Source organism: Topomyia yanbarensis, chromosome 1, assembly GCF_030247195.1.
Source record: "Topomyia yanbarensis strain Yona2022 chromosome 1, ASM3024719v1, whole genome shotgun sequence".
NCBI classification, from domain to species: domain Eukaryota; kingdom Metazoa; phylum Arthropoda; class Insecta; order Diptera; family Culicidae; genus Topomyia; species Topomyia yanbarensis.
In genome coordinates, this window is record NC_080670.1 from 565,026 (window position 1) to 586,681 (window position 21,656).

Below are 21,656 nucleotides of genomic sequence, written 5' to 3' on the forward strand. Positions count from 1 at the left end.
ACGAAATGACAAAACTTGCGTTGTCAATTTTTTCGCCATTGCAAAAATTGTATTTTTACAAAATTTTACTAATCATACGTTATCTTCAATGCGAAACAGTGGCATTTAAATTCAGTGCGCTGGAATCGATCACAATGAACCTTTCTCATCGAACGTCATCCTTTACTTTACTGATTTATTCTCTGAGTCCCTCTAAACCCTATGACTGCTCACGCAAAAGCAAGAACAGTAATTTGATTGCAAGATTATAGAATAAAAGAACGAGAAAAGATCCAAAGTAATACGAGATAAAACTAAATACACATAACGGCGAAACCAATCGAAACAAAACAAAACAAAAAAGTCACATTGATTTCAAAAAATTTGACAAAAACCAATTTCCCAAACTGCTAATCAGGTTCAAATGTTGGTACAGAAGTGTGAAATTTGAGCACACCCTGTTTTCCAAAGCCAAGGACAAAACTGAGTGAAAAAACTCGTCGAAAAAAAAACGAACAGATTCTGGCTGCTACTCCAACAGAGCGCAGTAGCAATAGATCGGGCATTATGGTACAAGCGCACGTATGGTTTTCTCGAAGATACCGAAATGGGTAAAACATAAATATAGGTAATTCATGAAAATGTCTGAAATATCTAACCTTTTTCAATCATTTATTTTAAGATAATAAATGAAGGTTCGAGAATGTATGGTTGAGCGTATATAAGAAAGGAACACATAGGAGAAAATATGTCCAGCTTTCCCGCCGGTTTAACCATATGAATATTAAACACTAAGAGAAAAATATAAATTATGCAAAACAGTTGCTGCAAAAATTATCTACCGAGTTGAATGGTGCTTTTAAGAAAGTATGTGTGATTTTTTGTCACACTAGCACACTGGGGCACGCAATACGATTTCGTATCGAATAAAGCAGAGCTACTTTTTTTAAAATTACCATGCAGCACTGTAAATAGTTTTTTCACCAATTATTTTGTATAATTTAACCCATGATTATCTAATATATCGACTGACATTTATCGTTTAGGCTTCACTAAAGGTTTTAAATGAATAAAATATTGACATACCTGAACACATTTTCCCCTACGCATATATTCAAGCGTTCTATTCGTATACACGCTCAACCAAAGTTTCTTGAGCCTCTAACGAATCACTTAAAATCTTTCCTGTTGATGGAAGAAGTCATCAAACGTTATTTTATAGAACCTAAAATTCGGTTGGTTATTTCTAAAAAAATCTCGCGTAACGTATGCGTCCAAAACAGGAGACATTTTTCATAGATTTTATATGCAATGATCCTGTCGTCGTTTTCGTTGAATCATAAAATTTATTTGCAATTAGAAGCGCTCAATTAATACTATAAAACTCAATTAATTCCATTTGTCTCTCGATATTTCCAGTAGAGTTGTGACTGATTTGAAAAAAAATTATTCATTTTCAATATCTTTGAAAATACTCTTAAAAAGAATAAAAAATATGGTAAGGAAAGTTGTATATCTTGACGATTGGAATAACCTCATCGACTATATGAAGCTCACAAAATATTTAAATAGCGATATTTAAATAAATATATTTTCAGAGACCATTCAAATAGAACGAGTCTCTAATGTTTTCAAAGAAAGGACTTAGTGTATTCTGCATAGATATTTGCGAAAGCAATATCCATAACTTTGTTGAGAGCTCAGCTCATATCATCAACCAAAATAAAATTCAATTGAGCAATTTTGCTTCTAGGAGGATTAATCACGTAAACGTAAACATCATGAATTGAATCACGATGTTTTTCTAAAATTGCCAAATTTCTTCGAAAATACAATGTTGTAATACCAAACATAGCAAACTTGTCAGCATGATATATAAAGTTAGATTCAAGAATTGGCTTTCAAGGGGTCGTCCACAAACAACAAGAAATAATGTTGAAAGTATTAAATATACAGACTTTGTGTCTTCTGCGTAGTTGTCAACAAAAGCATTCTCTCTCCAATTCCTCAGAAGATGTCACTGATCCAAATTTTACGATTTATGTGTAATTATCGTAAATCGATTTCGGCAAAAAAACGCTGTGAATCATCGGCAAAATGCAATGAGTTTTGCTTGCCTTTTGACCATACTTTTAGACTCGAATGTTATGCCCTAGTTCTAGAATCAGTCTAGATTTATAACTAATTCTACTCGTCTTTCAATTTCATAACTTTTGTCTTTCCTTGTTATTCTTGCAGTAAACAACAAATGAAAATCGATTTAGTTAAAATTTGTGCTATTTATACATCAAAATTTAAAAAATAAATATGCTAGTGTATTCAGTACAGTCGAGAGTATTTCTTTGGCGAATAATTTCAGATGCAAACTGCTGGCGTTAAATAAAATGCCACCATATTCCACTTCTTTTTACATCTATAATCACAACGATGCTTCTTGTTTATAACACCAACACCAACACTTGCACTGTAGTACACCTTACAGTAAACCCTTACCGTTAATAAAAAATGTAACTCTGCTTTATTTGATTTCATATCTGATAGTCAATATTTTATACACATTTTACACCATTTTTTCTTGTTATTTTCGTAACTATTGAAGGTTCCAGAGGTTGAAATTCCAAAATTAGTCTCTACCAAGTACTTTCCATAATAAAACATCTCCTCAGAAAACTGTAGATTCCCATTTTGGTCAAAAAAAAACATTACGTTTTTGAATGACGGTGCAGTAACCGTGTTACCGAGGTCACTCAAAAGTTCCCGCAAACGTAGCCGCTTAAATCATTCGTCCGATAAAGACGTAAATTGTGTTCGACACGACTTGTGTGTTAATCAGCACCGCAAAACTTCTAGCATATCGGTTATCCCATTGTATCAATCATTGCCTCGATCAGTAGATCTGGTAGGGTTCCCCTAGTGTAAATATTTACGAGTCCCAAACAAAATAGGGGATCTGAATGTGTTTTGGTCCCAAAGTAAACTTATTCTGAAATAATCGGTATTTCAACGTAATAACTGAGTATTTTTTTTCACTATGTTCACCAAAGCTCATACTGACTAGTTATCATCTGCATATTCCAGAGAGAAAAAATACTTTCTTCACCGGTTACTTCAAGAAGTCCAATATTTGAGCAAACACTCTACTCGTGCGCTCCTTTTCACGCGAGCTATTATGAAGAAACATATGTGTGCTGCTCGCATTTCATCGATTTCTTGACGGGAGTCAATAAGTATACGTGATCGTTACATAACCATTACTGAGTCTAACACCAGTAGTGGGGACTGCTTGAATGAATAGACTTCTGTTCCAAACATCGAATTTCGGGAATGTGCTGATCGTTAGCAGCATAAAATAAATAAACAACGAGTTGTAACTTAACCCGTATCACATTCAAACGAAACGTTAACATGCAGCAGGATTGGAGAGGACATTATCGCACGGACTTTGTGAGATTAGTCAGGGCACAATGAGTTGTTGATAGCCTGCGAGCCATGTGCTATCACTCTTTGAGCCGTTTGGTACAAAGTGAATGATGCTGTTTATTTCGTTTTCGTTCAATTAACGAAATAGAGGTCGGGGTCAACATCAATATAAAATATCTAAATTCTTAGTTCGCGGTAACTTGAACACAGCACATTTCTCACGATTAATGCACAATTCAAGCACAATAGATATGCTAGCCGACAAGATGCATGGCATACTTTTTTTGACAAATCGCGTGCTTTAACTATTCTGTCGCAAACGAGTCGCACCGCACTGTAAATAGGATTTATGTTTTTATTTCAACCAGATCAGATGGCATCTTCTGGCGCTGCTTATAGGAAGTTCATAAAAGTCCTCCCCAAATACAAATAAGATAAACTCCTAATCTTTCGGGCAGCGGGTGACACTTAACACTTGCAGGGTAATTTTAAACTACTTTTATGACATCATGTCTCGCCATCTACAGCCACTGCCGTTGCTGCCCTTTCTTGCAGGACACCACGACTGACCAAAGTGTGAACGCTTCCGTACAAGAATGCTCTTGACCTGGTCAGGAATATAGCCGGTAATAAAACTGATATTCACAAATTATGACGGTATAATCGGTCAACTGATGGGATCGTCTGATGGTATTTTTGTACTGACGGATTGTAAACTTTTTATGAGTTGTTAATTGGCTATTTGTTGGTTTACGCCTTGCAAGGAACGGCTGGTCGATTTTTTTAAACGAGCTTCCTGAATATATTTGATTGAGATGAGAAAAGCTCCCAGTAGAGTATAACAAAACTTGACTGTTTAGTCACTCAGACAAAACTGTTGGCGGAAATGAATGTGACAGTAAACAGTTGAATAAACCAGATTTTTGCTTTTCTTTTCATCATCCTATAAAATAACAGTATTGTAAACAAATACACTTTTACTGAATATTTACAAAAGTATTATTATGAAATGTAAAATGAACTACATGATTTGGATAGTCACCGTTATAAACAATTAAAGCTTGTTTTTGAAAACATCGAGAGAGATAATTTCTCAATATTCATAGTCATCCAGTCATTCAACTATGCAACATGCTTCTAGCTCCTAAGTCATGCAAATGCTTAAGCCTCAGAGATAATCTGCTTGTGTAAAATTTATGGCATCGAAAGTGAAACCCTTTAACGTTCACTTTTTACAATCCGTCCGTTTAACACAAAAAATCTAAAAGATATTAGTTCTACTCTTTTTTATTGCACCAATTCATATCTCAGCCTGCAGCACAACCCCGTGGGTGCCAACAATAAAGCCACAGTGAATCCTTTTTCTACGTTCGTAGTCAAGCGAAAACAACCAATCGATAGCAAAAAGCAAGGGGTAAACATTTTCTGCTGCCTGGGCCGTCTATTTCGGACATTCAACAAAAGAAAGTTATGAAATTGATTTATACCATCGCCCTAAATGGACGATGTGAGAAGCAATGGTGTGTTTGTTTGTCGTCACAAAAAGCCAGCATGCACAAGGAGCCCCGAGTAAGGAGTCCCGTTATGTGTCTCGTCGTCTATGGAAAATCAATGTTTTCGTGCAACAGCAAACATTAACCGAGAAAGGCGACAGAAAACTACTCCCGGAGAGCGATGACAACTTTCACTTTTGCAGTACGTTTTTAGTAAGGAGGGGAAGCTTCGGCACTATTTGATAGTAATATAGGGAGATCAAAAATAGTTTTGAAATCCAAAATAGTTCTAATGTACTGATCCTTCTACTAAATACACTATCTTACCATTGAATAAATTTTGAAAAAGAGTTAATTGCAGTAAAATAAAATTTAATATTTATAGGTTGCTTGAAATTCTCCTTTTCGTATAACGTCCAATAATCAGTTCCAATTTACAATCCATGCGTCTTACTCAACTAACGAGTGCGCGGGCAGAACAATCGCGCTTTTTGTTCTTTGCATCGATTGAATTAATTCACTTCAAATAACTTACCAAAAAGCCTCATCAATGTCATGTAGAACTGATGTTTCCTACTCCAAAGAAGCAACCATTAAAATAAAAATATTGACGCTGCGAAGAAGAAAAGCAACACATTTTCATATTTTATTTTTGCTGCAACGCTCAGGAAGGTAAGAACAAACGTTCGAACCCATTGGAGCAAACCGAAATTCCCTTCTCGCTAGAGTGAGGCTTATTCGTCCTACCAATGTATTTGGACTCGAGCAGCAAACGCCAACCAAAGTATATTTTAAATTGATGAATTATTCTTTTCATTAGGCAAACAGCGATGTTTTACTCCAAAGAAAAAAGACGAAAAAATCCAACCAAAATGAAAAATAACCCTAGAGCATTACAGGCTTGGAGTATGTTTATATGCACAGCCCAACACTGTAGGAGCAGCGTCGAAATATTTCAAGAGAATTTACATAAAAAAGTTAGTGGAAAAAAATGGCTTCAGCAGCAAGAAAAATATGAGGAAACGTTTATAAATGGAGGTGTTTGTTTCACGCATCGCAGAAAAGACATCAACATACAAGGGAATGAAGCAATTAGAAGCAGCTAAAATTGTTCAACATTTTTGGAAGACGCTTCAGATAGATACGCGTTTTACATTTCATTTACCTATGCTGAGTTCTTAGCCTTGTTAACGACAGAGAGTCGACACATTTTGATTGAAGTAATTCGAGTGCCTGTTGTAGGCTCGAGCAAAATTTCTTCTCGCTTTAATGCTTCAATTTACTCAATTTACAATAGACTCTAATTGAAGGATGCTGAAAAATGTGGGAAGAGTTTTGAGGCATTGAGAGAATTTCTTTGCTTACTTTCTCGTCTGTTAATAACTATGTCGCTTTAACATTTTTTTTAAACTCTTTGCAGAAGTTTCTCCAGAATGATTTTATTGAATTGATCAACAATACTATGATAAAATCCTTTTCATCATATTACTACTGTAACCATATACAACTTACGACCAGCACATGCTATCTTTGGATAACCATTTGGCTCTAATAGTATATTGAATGTTGGTCAACCCGATTCATTGTATCGGTTTGCTTAAATACGAACATTTTTCACGCAAATTCTCCTTAATGGAGAAAAAAATAGTTTTTACCAAAATTGTTCTCCTTTAAAGAGAAATGGTTCGATTTCATTAATTCTAATCAGCTTAAAATGAGCTACTTTTCTTGCGGGACATCAGGCTTGCTCAGGAACACAAATTGTGTCCCCGTTTTTTGGAGCTAGCGTCAATCCGGCGCTAGCTTAGTCCTGTCACTAAGTTACCCCCGACGAAGCCGAAACGAAAATTTTATAACTAATTTATTCGAATGTTGCATATGAAAATTGACTAAATATTCTAACACCCCTCTCCTTAACACTCATTGATTATTTTTTCCACATTAACATTCCATGTTAAACCTAACAACTGTGGTGCTCAAACTATAGAAATATACGAAAAAATCCTAGGAATCTGTTCATATATCTGAGAATGCACAAAAGTCCGCGTAATTATTTAATTGATGGGTTCAAATAGAAAATATTCAGCAGTTGATGTCAGAATGAACAATGATCGTTTCGGTATCTACTGATCTTTGTAACTTTTTTCTATACTACAACTACTGACATATATGTTTCAAAATAATGCTTGTTTGAACTCCATACTGGTTAGATTCAGCAACCGGGTGCTCAAATATTTGTATTTGCAGTATTTGCAAGCGCTACATTTAAAAAATATCATTTGACATATGTAAAGTATAAATCCATAAAATTCTTCTAAAAACAACATCATTTCCTATTCGAATTATCCTGGTTACCATTCTAACTTCAGAAGGCTTATAAACACCACAAATACCTTAAAACGGACAACCTGAATTTACACTTTAGATGAAAATATTAATAATTCAAGCAAGTTTCTCCCCCTTAGCAGGAACGCAAGCAGCATTTACCCCCAAAACCTTTTTGGTTAGCACAAAATAAAAGGATAAGCCGGGGCCGGGGAAAAAGAAGATATGAATAGTAAATAGCCCAAGCTTGTTTTTTGGAACCGAGAAAAACAACACCCGTTCGGTAACCGCCCCATAGTTCTTTCTCCTTTCGTGTATCACTTTTTCCTCGGAGCAACGGTCTGCAGTCTACCATCTTTTTTTCCACCCAAACAAATAACCATTTTCACTAGCATGCTATCCCCAGGGGATAAACCCTTCGCATTTTCTAACATTTTCTAACATGGTTTTTAATCAAATCCTTGGTTTTAGGGGTTGCCTTGTATTTTAGTTTGTTTGGTCGTGCGGCAACTTTAATTATAATCGTATTGATACTGAACTTGATGTTGAAGCAAGTTCTCATTACAATCGAAAAAATGATTTTAAATTAAATTAAAAAACCTCATTCAGCAAAAAAATTCTTCAATGTCAGATATTGAAGATCTGTATTTTCTAACTATCATTCGCTATAGTGAACGAAGCATCCATCCATTCCACCCTCTCATCCAAACCTGTATTTGTCACCAAGGATGATGGAAAAAAGCATGATAACATCAGGTGACTATTCTTCTTGGTGGCTTAGGATCCAGCAGAGAGAAAATTCGCAGTTTCATCAATTTTTTATAGCCTCCAGCCAAACAGCGACTCTCGAGTTTCTGCTTAGGCAACGTGGTACGTTTTTGCCAGACCATCGATGTGGGTAAAGTGCTGGTAGCTTTTCTTCCTACGCTTCGCATGAGAAAAGAGAAGCTATGCTAAAATTCGCTGATATAAAAAAGGATAACATTGGATTATATTTTGCGTTGAAGCGAGAACTGTTTCATTTTCTTTCTGTGGTGAAAAGTTGCTGTTGGTGCGCACGAAAGCTATTTTCAAAAGCTGAAGAAGCGGGGAGGGATTTAGTTTAAGTTACCTTAAAAGTATTCATCATTCGGCTCCATGTGTAGGGTAGCAAACTCGGAAGACAGTGAAAAACCTCACAATACAGCAAACTGAAAATGTTTCGGCATCCCTACCCACTGTGCAGAATGACTTGAATGAGACCTTGACGGAAAATTACTGTTGTTCGTCTAAAAGTTTTTCATCATTATTGTTAGTCGAAAGATGCGAAAGTGGGTACTACTTGGAGACATCATGAGACAAGTACAAGCACTATAGGCACAACGAAAATTAACTTCGTTCGCTGGGTTAGCAAGATATGCCCACCTTGCTTTCGTTTGAGGATTTCAGCATATCAAGTATGCTAAATATGAGATTTCGAGGGGAAGCTGGAAAAAATAAATTCTTCAGGCTAGTCAAACCTGTTACATCAAACCAACTTTATAATTTAGCCACAAATTTACAAATTTGAAAAATCAATTCAATTACGTTTTGGCTAATGCATACATTAATTGTGAGCTGTTTCTGTTGATGATGATTTCAAATATTCCGCATTCCGGCAGAAGCAGGTTTTCACGACAACTATCAACGCATTTATATATGGAAATTTTCACTGGCAGATTAAATTTACGCACATTTCGATAACCGAATCTACGACGTAGGAGCTGGAAGCATGGCCTTTTATTAATATTAAAGTCACCGCCATGACACCTACATCTATTTATTCTCGTATCATAATACAAATCTGCAGGAAAGTGAAAATTGAATTTAGTCCAGTATCTGATTAAAAATGGTATCCCTATTGTTACCAATGATTTTTCTTCTACTTGAAATTTGTATATAAATCTTCCATGAAAAGATGTATGGTTCCGACCCCGAAAACCGCTTATTTCATCCCATCGTTTGAACCGGCAACACCCACAGCAAAACCGAAAGCCTTGAAATCACACTAACCCGGACAAACAAGGTATATTTTATCTCATCCAGCTAGACCCATTTTACGTCTTGGGGTGAGATAAATCAACCAAGCAAACAACGCCATCCGACACCGGAACAAAGACACGTGATATGCCTATCGTTAAGTATCGGCAAGGGGCAAATTAGAGGTTGGATGTTCATTAGAAACACGCACCACTTCGGCTACAATTTGAATATTGGCCAGCCATATTGAGAGCGTGGAGCTCGTTTCAAGCTGAACGACTGTACGTAATTGCGGTCTTCTTTTCTGGGACAGGTCAATGAAAGCCTGCAAACAACAACCATAGGTGTTTGGTGGATCTTAGGAATTGTTTTCATATATGAATAATCAAATGTATTATATATTATTATTATTCTGTGAATAGTGAATGCTTGAAAAATATTTTGCTAATGTAGTTTAAAAATATTATAAGAAATAATAGAACAAAAATTATACATTTAGAGACAATGGCGATAATACCACCCTACTCGACAGAGCCGCTCCGCATTTTTATGATCACGAGTTATTGCGTATTGATTCTATTTCATTGCACTTGAACATAATGTTGCCTTATTCTGAAACGGTCAAACAGAAGAAATCAATTACGAGTGAGGTTTTTCCCATCTGCCCAGTGCGAAGAGAAAACAGTCCCTCACTTTAGTAGGATTATTCCAAGTGCCAATAATGGCCATTTGAATTACTAGTTTCCATCTTTCTTTATTCCCTATGCAGGCTTCCTGTCGAAATTCTCTTCCAGTAAGCCATCAATTGCTAAGGCAGTAGCACCTGTTTGTAGTAATAATGGAAGAAAAACGCTTTCGCTTCCAAATTGGTAAATTATTCAGCGTAAGTTTCACCGGGACAAGACGCAACGGCTAATCGAATCAAGAGCGTGGAGGTGTAACCCATCTAGCTATATTTCCGAGCTGGCGGTTCTTCCTGTTCCCCTCTTGGGATCATCGAAAGTTTGGCAGTCAACAATGGTCGGCCAAGTCCAAAGAAGCGCACCCTTGTACCAGTCGATTACTATTTTCAGCAGAGTGCGTCTTGCATAATAATGACAGAGAAACTCTTTACGGGCGGATAGACCCGACCCGGAAAGGCGAAGGAGATCTATTATTTAATATATTGGAGCAAAATTGTTTTAATCAATTCGACCCTACTTTTCGTGGGTACACACTATATAGCAAATGGAAGCTAACCGCTTCACCGAAAATATGCAAATGAGGCTACCGAAAAAGGCTCCCAGTTTACGTTCGGTAGAAAGAACCTTGCGCAAATAGGGTTGAAAATAAAAATTAATTGCTGGTTGCTAGAGAAAAACGAGGAAGCGTCCATGCAACCCCAGCCATAACTAATCCCCGCTAGAAATCTTTCTAAATTAACACATACTTGTCTCGGTAAAGAAACATATTTTCCGTTTTTTCATTCTTGAAATTGCGAACATTTCCACAAATGCATGTTTGTTTGGCTAGTGTTTTATTTTTATAGGATACGAAACTGTGATTAAAAATTGTTTTAATTTACATGTTCGTTACTGAGAATAAATTTACTACGAATCCCGCCTTTTACTATACTTTGAGATGAAGGTTCTCTTCCTGGTAGAAAGGTAGAGCAGAAAAAATTACTTTCATTATTTGTACAAACAATCCTTACGTAATATATAGCCTGCATACATACAAACAAAAGTACGGTGTATGCTCATCAACATGAAGCACACGAATGATGATGACTTTTCGGTAACGCCATGGGACCGCAAGAGTATGCCTTTTCGAGTGCAGAGAATCATCACCACGTCAGATGTATCCTCCACCATTCGTATGCACAGGCACAGGACAGTATGTATGCTGAACAAAACAGTGAAAAAACCTTATCTTCCAACATTCCCATCCCCTCCATCACTCTGCTCCACGCTAAGCATGACACCCGGGGAGTTTCTAGTCAACGATATGTAGCAGACTAAAGCTTACTTCTCATCGTAGTACCACCATGTGCAGTATCCAATTTGCCTGCGCTTCAACCATGATAGCCTTCGTGTGCATGATTTGAATGCTTGTTTCATGGGTTCTGCAAACCATATATGTGACAAAGCGAAACAGTGTTCTAGTCACTACTTCTCACGGTAGCAATCTCAGGACATAAAGATTGTGACGTAGGATATTTTCACGGGGAAGTGTCCTAACATAATTTTGTTTTGATTATAAAGGCTTCGACCTTAGGGCCATTACGGACTCTTTTTCGACTTTCAAAAACTCTATGTCAAGTGTTTTATCGAATACTCTATACCTCTCCCACATATCAATATTATAGATGTTTAACATTATATCAGAAACACAGGCCTTAAAGGTTACTTAAGTTACGAAGACGTCTGGAAGACTTATCGTTGGATTATGTTAAATAAAAAAAACGAAACATCAGAAGCTTGCTTTGACATTGCTATAGGATATCCCTACACGCTATCTGAACGAATTTCAGTTTATGTAGGGTAAATCAGGAATAGAGTTCGGAAATCTAATATCACGAAAAGAAAATGAATGAACCATCAACCTGAGCTCAACCCTGTCAGGTAACAGTAGCAGCAGCAGCAACGAAAAACTGTATGGACATATCACCAAAAGAAACAAAATTATGATAAGATTGTATGCTATTTCCTACAATCGAGTACAGAAGAGCACATATTCAGGGAGCTCTGACCGTTGCTGAGTTATCAAGGGGTACATGAGCTGTCAGTTTTTGATATGATTTCCACCATATTTTTCATAAAGGGTATTGAACCCATTTTCAACCTATATCAATTGTCACTATACCAGTTTGAAAATAATGGTTAGAGCAGCGTCAGCCATATTCATTGTTCAATGTATTGGTTGAAATAATAGGACGAAACGTTATGTGGTCGATTCGATTTTTTTTTCACTCAAGTATTTTACCAGTTTAAGGCTACCTTTGATCATACTCTTTCTTAGAATCGAAACAAAGCTATTGAGACCAACTCCAATACGCATTCCATCGATTGTAGACCGAGTTGTTACCGCAATATAACAAAAGTTTCCTTTCTAGGGCCAAAATTAGGCAGTAACCCTACGCTGGATACACTCCCCCGTGGCTCTATTCAAACTTCCAGACCATGCCGCCATACGCTAGATTCGCCCTGCGCAATGTAGTTGAATTTATTCTGGGGTTATGGTAAAAGAAAGGGAACAAACCGAAAGATGTCATTTAATAGTGCGGTGATTTGATATGCTCATCAGCATATAGATGGTTGTCATTCAGCCAAAAAAGCACGTTACCTAAACGAATGTCGGGAAAAAAAATTGTGACAGATTGCCTCGGGGGCGGTGGAACGATATTTTATGAGGCCAAACTTTCTTGGTGGATCCTTTCATTTACATATTATTCGCAGGTGCAAACTTACATGCAATTCGACAGTAAACATCTCTGAAACAAGTAGGAATTAATGCACTCCAATAAGCCATGTAGATCAATCTAGATGGGTTAAGGTCCATCAGCTATCAGATTAAAATTGATAGAAACATGTGGATAAATATGAACGATATCCAAATTAATCGACAATCATGCAAAATAAATGGCTTATATAATGGTATTTAATTAACCATGCATTTTTTAACACACTTACCTTCTATTCCAAAAACTAACTATTAGTCGTCGACAGCAGTAATAAAATATCAGGACAAATTGACTCTTTCAGTCACCTGGCAAGCGCATGCTGAGTGGACTTATCCACATTGAGTACTACCACTTACTTGAACCTCACTACTTGGACTGACCGCTAATCGTGGATACCTAAAACCAACTAAGATCTACTTCATGATAAATCCATGTGTTGTGCTAAGGTTTTGACACGGCCTCGAGCATACGAGAATAGTAAATTGAAGAAAATTAATTAGCTCCACAAGAAAACTCTATGTTATGTGACAAATTCTTTAGTTTTCCTCCTCAAGCCGGTTTGAAAATTGCGACACGAAAATCAATTCGCTACTCCAGCTCATGCTGATTTATTGTTTCTAGAGCGTGTCCTCGTTCTGTTGATATTTGACGAAAACTTATCTACTTGTGTTGCAAATATACCGGTATACCATGGGGACGCAGTATTTGTTGCTAGCGACATTGGCTGGTGCAAGCCAAATAAAACAAAAATTTAAAAAATCAGTAATCCGAAATTAAAACACATTTGAAGAAATTTAACGTTACTAGTACAGATTCATTGAATTTTATTATTTATTCATTTCACTATTTCATAAACACATTGAAAATAGACGCCAACTAATACAGCAAATTTTGTTCTCAACCGCCGGTGAAACATAAAGAAACACCGCCGGAATATTGAGTGTGGCTCAAACTGGCCGAAAGGTTCATGCAAATACGTACCTTTTTTGGCGGAACAACTGGTCTTCCAAACATGTACAATCTGAAACGATAAAAATCAATAAACCAGATCAGTTCCATTGTTGACGGACATGTCCCCGTTATCCCTGTCGGTTCACACGCAATCAAGCTCACGGTCACCAACCGATTCACAAAAACTCATCGAGCACACGCGATCTAATTTCGACATCCAAAAAATGTCTAATCAAAGCAAATCACGAAAGAAAGAAAAAATATCAGCAAACAGCAAAAAAAACAAGCAGGAAAATTCAATCAGCTTAAGTAGCAAGCGCCTTGGAATTCCTAAACTATTGATCCGCTATGGCAGCCACCAGTCGTCGTCCATCAACCAAAAAACGGAGACCTCACCAATCGTCTCATCAATGCTTTTCACTAAGATTAACTTATTCTCTTGCTACTCTAAATAGTTTCGTTGCTACAATTTTCATCCGCTGTTTGCTATGTGGATGTATTGAATCAATTTTTCCTTCAGTATTACTCTCCCGCTCTGCAGCAAACTACCATTGCCATGGTGATCGGAGGGTGGTATTGACATTCTCTCTCGTGGGGATCGTTGTGGTAGTAAGGCAATATGGCTTCCACTCTAAGGTGAGACTCACTACCTCAAACAAACAGTTTCCACGAAAGCTTTGTGTAGCTTTTGCTAGTAAGAAAGCTCAACTGTACAAACTTTTTATTGCGAAGAAACGTTTGAGGGGTGCTCAAATAAAATTATTTTAAATGTTTAATAAATAATAAATAATAATAAATAATTTAATAAATGTTCATATCAGGAATCAGTTAATGAAATAGTTTCGCTTATTTTATATCTGGGGTAAAAATTTTTCGGCTAAAATCCAAATTGAACCCCTTGTCTAACATGTGAATTATTCTTATTGGAAGATTGGTTCTAATAAGTGTAGAATGTTTTCAGCAAACATTGAATTGTTTAAGGAGCGAGATTCCTATTAGAAACATTCTAATGTTAGAAGAACCGGCAAGCTTTAGCTCTACATTGGTTGTATTTTTCCGCTTTAGCGTCAATAAGTGTCGTTTAATACTACCATTTTCATGTACTATTTTTATTAGCAATAGGATGTAACAATGACATATTGAATAATTTCACATTTTGGTTCTCGAAGATACATACATTAAAAAAAGCTGCTGAAACTGACATTATTATTGAATAGTTTGATTAACCCTATTGCGTTTGAATTAAATTTTAAAGAAATAGATTGAAACCAGAATTTTTTTTTGGAACATTAAGAGTTCAAACGGAATTTTCAGAGATCTCGGAGCATACCCAGATTTCAAATCAACTCCGTCAATTGGGAGCTAAGTATAAAGGGTATGCGCGAAACAATGCTGTGTCGTAAAGACCAAAAAGGTAACAGTTTCATAAAGTTGTGGTACTTGCTATAAAGTTTATTATTCAATAAAATAGAAAAAAAAACAGATTTAGCCTTTGGTTATGTAACACCATGTTTATTCTACAAAACAGTTAAAACATTTTCGAACACATCAGGTTTGTATGCAAATCCTTTGCGATAATGACATACACGGGTATACGAATACATAAACAGGCAAAGTGATACAAGATTACAGTAGCAAGTGGTGATCTTCGAGGTGGTACGAAACCGGTTCAAGTATTTCGATTTGGTTATAAAACACAGTTCACTATCCACATGAAAATATAATATCTAAACCAGTTTGATTCACTTCAAAATTCGGCTGGGACTACATTTCAAGGTTCTATCATAGATCTAGAGGAAACAAATTTTCGTTTTGTTGGGACAGTCATATGTTTAATAATCAATATTCTACTAAATTTAAACGAAATATACTTCACAACACAGGAAATAAACCACCAAAAGTTGCTGGCAATGACTTGTAAGATAAATCCAAACCGACAGAACCATGTCAAGGAATTTCGCTCTTTAGCACACTCACAGTTAGCGAACACATAGCGATGCCATGATTGTTTGTGAAATGTACAAACTTTGTCATGACTCGCTCTCTTATTTTTATTACACTATGATCCGATGCAATACAAACATTTCAATAAGTACCATAATACTTCAGAACCGGTTGCCATGATGGTCACCATCCGGACCAGGCAAGCAAGTCACACATACAGCCTCATTGTTCAAAACCAACATGGCTGACCGCAGTGGCAGGCGTTTGCCGCAGTGTCATTATCTGCATCCGTTTCTTTCCCACTGGACAGGGGGTACACTGATGAAAAGGAATACGCTTTGCGCATGCTCCGTGCCATCACCCTCGCGGCGACCAACGAACCTGTCGTCATTTTGATACATAGTCCACTGCCACTGTGTTAGTGAAGCTGGGGATTCATCATGCCACTCGTGCTCCGCTAGTGTTCTGAAGCACTTAGCACCAAGCAGCTAAATTTAGAAAAATTCAATCGATATTTTCCGGGGCTTTTGAGCTTATCTCGGGCGCCCATTTTGTGTTATTTTTCCATTTCTTTCCGTCTCAGTAAAAATCCACTGTTATCAAATGTGATTACCAAACCAAAAGACCATGTATAGCAAAAGCAAAGCGGACTAAATTAATCTTGGCTCGGATGCCAAAGGTACAGATCATGCTGGGCTCGTAAATACGTCGATTTTCGACTTTTACGACAATGCTGGGAGAGATTCCTGTTCAATCATTCATTCGCGTCATTACTGAGTACGTAAGTACACAAACACTTCTGGAGCAATGAATAATACGGACGTGGCTGCAAGACCGGAATCCTAAATATTCCCCATTTGCCAGATCTAATTTGAATGCGTACGTACAACGTATGTAATACGTAAATTGCTCGTAAAACATAAACTACCATGTTAGCTGCTTGTAGACTAGTTTGCTCTTACCACACTTTAATGACGAAACACTGCTGTTACTCAACCATGAAATCTATGACCCGACGGAACGTCAATTTTTGATTTTCAAAACACCGAAAGGATGGTCTAGGAGTTTTCGCACACAATATACTACGCACGATCCCTTTCATACTTTCGCGATCAACTATTTTCTCGGTGAATGCTCCCTTCACTCGGTAGCTCGATCAGTAGCAGTGATCGTGTACTCGATCGTGTCGCGAAGCAATACCACAAGAGTGCAAAATCAAAAAGAAGACACGCCGATCAATTATGGAACGAATGATTTGGTGAGCATGATTCGTCGCCATGTCATTGAATCATCGAAATGTAAACAGCATAGGATGTTCCTTCGGCACGTGATAATCATTCAAACTGAACAGAGGGGCACACCCAAATATGGTTTCGAAATTGATTGGAGCTTTGGTTCAAGGAAAGATTAATGATTATTGGTACAGAGGTAAATAGAAGTGAAATATCGTTATGTGATAACTATGAGGCTACTCCAATTACTACCGCTCCCATCTGTAATTAACATCATCACGCAATCGTATCATTACTTTTATGTGCGCTTGTTTGCTGTATTCGAGGGTATCAGGTATGACCAGGAAGAGGGTAGATAGTTTGCTGCAATTATATCGTCAATAGCAGCCGCGGGGGAACTGGGCATATAATTGTAAGCTTGTTCCTTGTTTGTTTCACATTAGCATTCTGATGGTTAATACAAATTGCAGGCAATATATCATTTACGACGGCTTCGCATATGTTGAGTCTGATGTAGTTCGTTTCTCTTTGATTCAGAGAGCAAAAATATGAAAGCAAAAATTAATCATCTCGAAAGTACATCATGCCACTAGTTCTTTTCCGTGTTTGATCATAACAAAGTACTAATCAACGTAATTTATGATCAATAAACTCCTCCTGCCCTTAGCAAAAATATCGTGGAGACGCATGGTTGACATAAAAATCGAAATTCTAATTTTCAAAAAATATGTAATCTAAATAAAATCCCACCGAGACATTCATAAACAAACTCCGAATAGAAGCAAGATGTGTTCCTCAGTTCAAGTGGGTTTCAATACACACTACCCCCGCTTGTTAGTAATACAGAGCTAATAACACCAAAATGCGATGACATGGTCAAATTCCGCTGGGAGATAAATACTGTTTTCGGAAGACTTATTTAGCCACACCACGCCTAATGAACGCAAATATTTAGTTCGAGCATATGTTTACTTGCTTAATATTCAACCATTCCAACGTTCTCCCGACGAGATAAATAGCAGAAGGGATAGCAGTCAATTCTCGAAAATTGCAGCCACCCGCTTCTAGCGCCTACGAACGCAAACAACAAACATTAACCTTAATTGCTTCAACGTTTTCGCCAACTACGCTGCGTTGTTTGGAGACAATTTTATCAATTATTCGCTGTGTTTTTACGAGAGACTATTATTAGCAGTTGGCTGGATTGGTCCCCTTCACAGTACAGCTTGTGCACTCATTTGCGACTATGCCAAGGAAAACAAATTGCCAAAGTTTTCGTTCCGTGCTATCGAGAATGGAAAGAAACTTTTCCTATTTGGTAAGAGAGTGCCGTAAAAGCAGCTATCTTCGAACGTTGTGCAAATAATAAAAATTAAAGGCAAACAGGAAAACTTACTCGTTTGCTATAATATTTTGGTCGGGCACCGGTTGAACATGTATGAAAATAACACAATTCACAAGTCGACAGCGATGAAAAGGGTTTATTAGATATCAGCCACCCTTTAGTAAAGTGGGTCTAACGGATCAAGGTATCCTTGATGTTTCACGACTATTAAATCGTAAAAGTTGGCCTTCCACAGCTTGCTGAAATTTATCTAGGGTAATCTAAACCTTGACTGTGCATATGTAGCCCCGATAGTACAAACTATTTTATTTTCTTATTGTTTCACTATATAGTAAGAATTACATTCACTTCTTGTGCTACACATCAGATGTTAGTATTGATTACAAGACCAATATTCCAATATTGCCCATTTTTCTTTGTCAATGGCCAGCTGTGCCAGATCCCCTACAGGTTTTCATCACGAAACCCCTAGCAAAAAGCTCTGTTGAAGGGTTTTAGAACGAGTCGTACAATTTTATGTAACCCCAAAAAAAGAGAAAACGACGCACCAGAGCGTAATTTGCATGCTAGTCATGCGCTGCTTTCGGTACGCAATTTTCAAGTGCCGACTTTTATATTCAACATTTTGAACACAAGCAACCCATCTGGAAGGCCTATCTAGCGGCGTGAGAAAGAGATTTCGATGTAAAATAATTAAACAATGTTAAAGTTTTTACGATTCATTAGAGAATTTTACAGTTCCCCATGATGGCGATGAATTTTTTTCGTCTTACTCATTGAAACGCACAGCTCAAAGCATTTTCCTCAAGCTTATCGAATTGAGCATCATATTTCTTGCAACAAAGTCAAACTGAAAAATCGAAGAAGAAATCCAATTTTCCATCTCATTAACCGAAATTACTGTTCTGTTATAGGATGCAGAAAATTTATCTCAGACAAGGGAAACCTAACTAACTACGGCCAAAACGAAGACAAGACATCGAAGGAAAAACTCTTTCTCCTGCCACATCGATGTCAGCTTTTATCGGCCGGAGAAAAGCCTCATCAAATATTCCACAGGCATCCCTTTTGAAAAAAGATTCGATCTTGCGCTTCTCCCTGGCCCTCGGAAAACATGCCATGGCATTAGCGAAAGGAAAGGTTATGCCTTTTTCTCGCTTCCTTCATTTATTTTTACGGCTCCAAGTGCTGCTGCTGGTTCTTGTTCTGCATTACTAAAATGCTAAAAACAAAGTTTTTCTCCCTTGGGCTGAGGAGCATCCTTTGGGCTTATCTATATTTCCGCTCACGAGTCGCGAAAGGAACCATCATTTCCGGAGCCTCGTTTTTATAGGCCGGCATCAACTTTTGGCACTAAAGCCAGGTGATTGCAACTTTTGCCTCCCGGTTATGAGTGGGGATAGAAAAGCCGGTCCCTATATACGAAATGAGATTTTTGATTGGAAGGTGATGTTATAGAAAAAATAAGAAGAGTGCTCTGATGCTGCCTGTATTGTGTCGAGTTCTTATAGAAAAGAAATTCCAAGATAGTCACATGTAGTCGTACTTTTAATTGAAATCCAGATTTTCCCGCTTTTAAAGTACATATTAAGGATACTTTAAGAACAGCATCTAGGAGGGCAGGTGTATACTACCTCAACAGAAACAGTACTCTAAAAATGTGTTTAAAGCTAAACAACATATTACTGATTGCATTCAGTCCAATTCGAATACCTATACCAAAACCTAATCTTCTAAATTGAACAAAATTCTTTTCCAAAATCTATCTAATAGGCATTTATTCCTATTACGCATCTACCATGATCAACGCGATATAGAGCCGTCGCTCAGCAAACTGTTCGTGTCCAATAGATTTCATATTTTAGCGACGCTAATTCCGCTTAGTTCTTCGCCTTTGGTGTATCAGTAAAATGCTAACGCCGCTAAGCACGTCACGACTTGAATGTTTTCTGTATAAATTAGATGGTGTGATGTACCGTCGGTCAGACGCAAACGTACCATACGATACCGTTCCAAAAACATGTCCCACAGCTTATTTATTCGACCAACTGGCACCATCCACCAGAAATAAATATTCTCATCCCCAATTCAAACAAAATCAAGCCAAAGAAACGAATGTAAATCGATTGTCAACGCTACGCTCGTCCACCGAAAAACCAGTTTCATTTATTTTTTTGTAAAACCAATAAACCTGTCATACTTTGGTTACCATGATTGGCATCTAACAAGCTAATTTTCTTCTTTAAAAATATTAAGTTTGCAAATATGATCAACACCGCCAATTTAACTCTATTTTATGCCTAATTTATGGAGAAATTCCTCTATTTCGACAATAGCAAATTCAAGAGAGTCTATTTTGGACTTTTCATTCGGTAAACATAAATAAATTAAATTGAGTTTGTGAGTTAGTTAAATATTTCTTAATAGTTAGCTATATATGAAAAAGCAAAATAGGTCAACTAAATTAAGATCAAAATAGTCTAGATTTCATTCATTAAACTAACTAAGTAAAATGGAATACAATTCTGAAACACATTCAAAAAAGCTGAATCAGCATCAAGTCGTATATATGTCAGTCATGCATTCGGCGATAGCGGCACGAAGAAAAATAATGATAATTATATAGCGCTTCCAAAATCCTACAGACCAATACTGCAAGCCTAAATTCTCCTTCATTATGTTGCGGTTCACTTTGCTCGTTCTGTATTAAATGAGGCTTAAAATTAAATTCTACCACTTCAATTAGTAACGGTGCCGCGGATTTTCTCAGAGGATTATTTTAGGATGGGAAACGAAGTAGTCCTTTGTTTCCCACAGTTTCACGTTATGACACCGCGATGTCCACTCCAGTCTACTGTATCATAAAGTGGGACTGAAATATTTTCGTTTGGATGCAGTATTTTTTCCAAAAAAGCGGTCCCTATGTACTCAGCTCTCTGTTACGCTGCACGCAACGAGGCTACTAATATCTCAACTAAAATTCTAAATAAGTTGCCATTCGGGTAGGGCTAACTACTATGAAATGTGGCTTTTGAATACGGGTGCGTAAATCTGGATATAAGGAGCAGCGCATATTTTGTCAACAATTTCCATTGAAGCTGAAAACGGCATTTCTGTACCAACATTGAAGCATAAAATAATCTATCCTATACTATGATCCAGAACGCTCATTTTACATGTATCTACCATACCTATAAATATTGCAAAAATGACAGATTCTGCGCAGTCCCAACTAAGTTATATAATAAAACAGTGTACGATGGATGATTTTTGATACTAACCATGAAAAATCGTTCATAGGTGACCGAGAAACTTATGGTTCATTTTTCTAGCAAATTTTTCAATGAATTTTGAAACTGTTTAAGGAAGCATAACAGAATGTCATAATGTTTTCGACACGTTTTGAAAAACAATAATCTTGAAAACAGAAAAGCAGAACGTATTGAGGTTAGTAGCAACACGAATTTCGCCAAAAGGATAACAAGTTATCTCAATAAACTAAGCTAAAACGCCAACGTCAAGAATCC

At 37.0% G+C, this 21,656-nt stretch overlaps 1 long non-coding RNA gene across 1 annotated transcript in view; it reads right to left on the reverse strand.

Moving 5' to 3' along the window:
• Positions 1 to 13,024, reverse strand: part of LOC131676512 (uncharacterized) — a 116,567-nt gene extending 103,543 nt beyond the window's left edge. The window contains exon 1 of the long non-coding RNA XR_009303198.1: positions 12,887 to 13,024. This is a non-coding gene — a long non-coding RNA (uncharacterized LOC131676512). The remainder of the gene's footprint in view (positions 1 to 12,886) is intronic.
• Between the last annotated feature and the right edge of the window lie 8,632 nt (positions 13,025 to 21,656).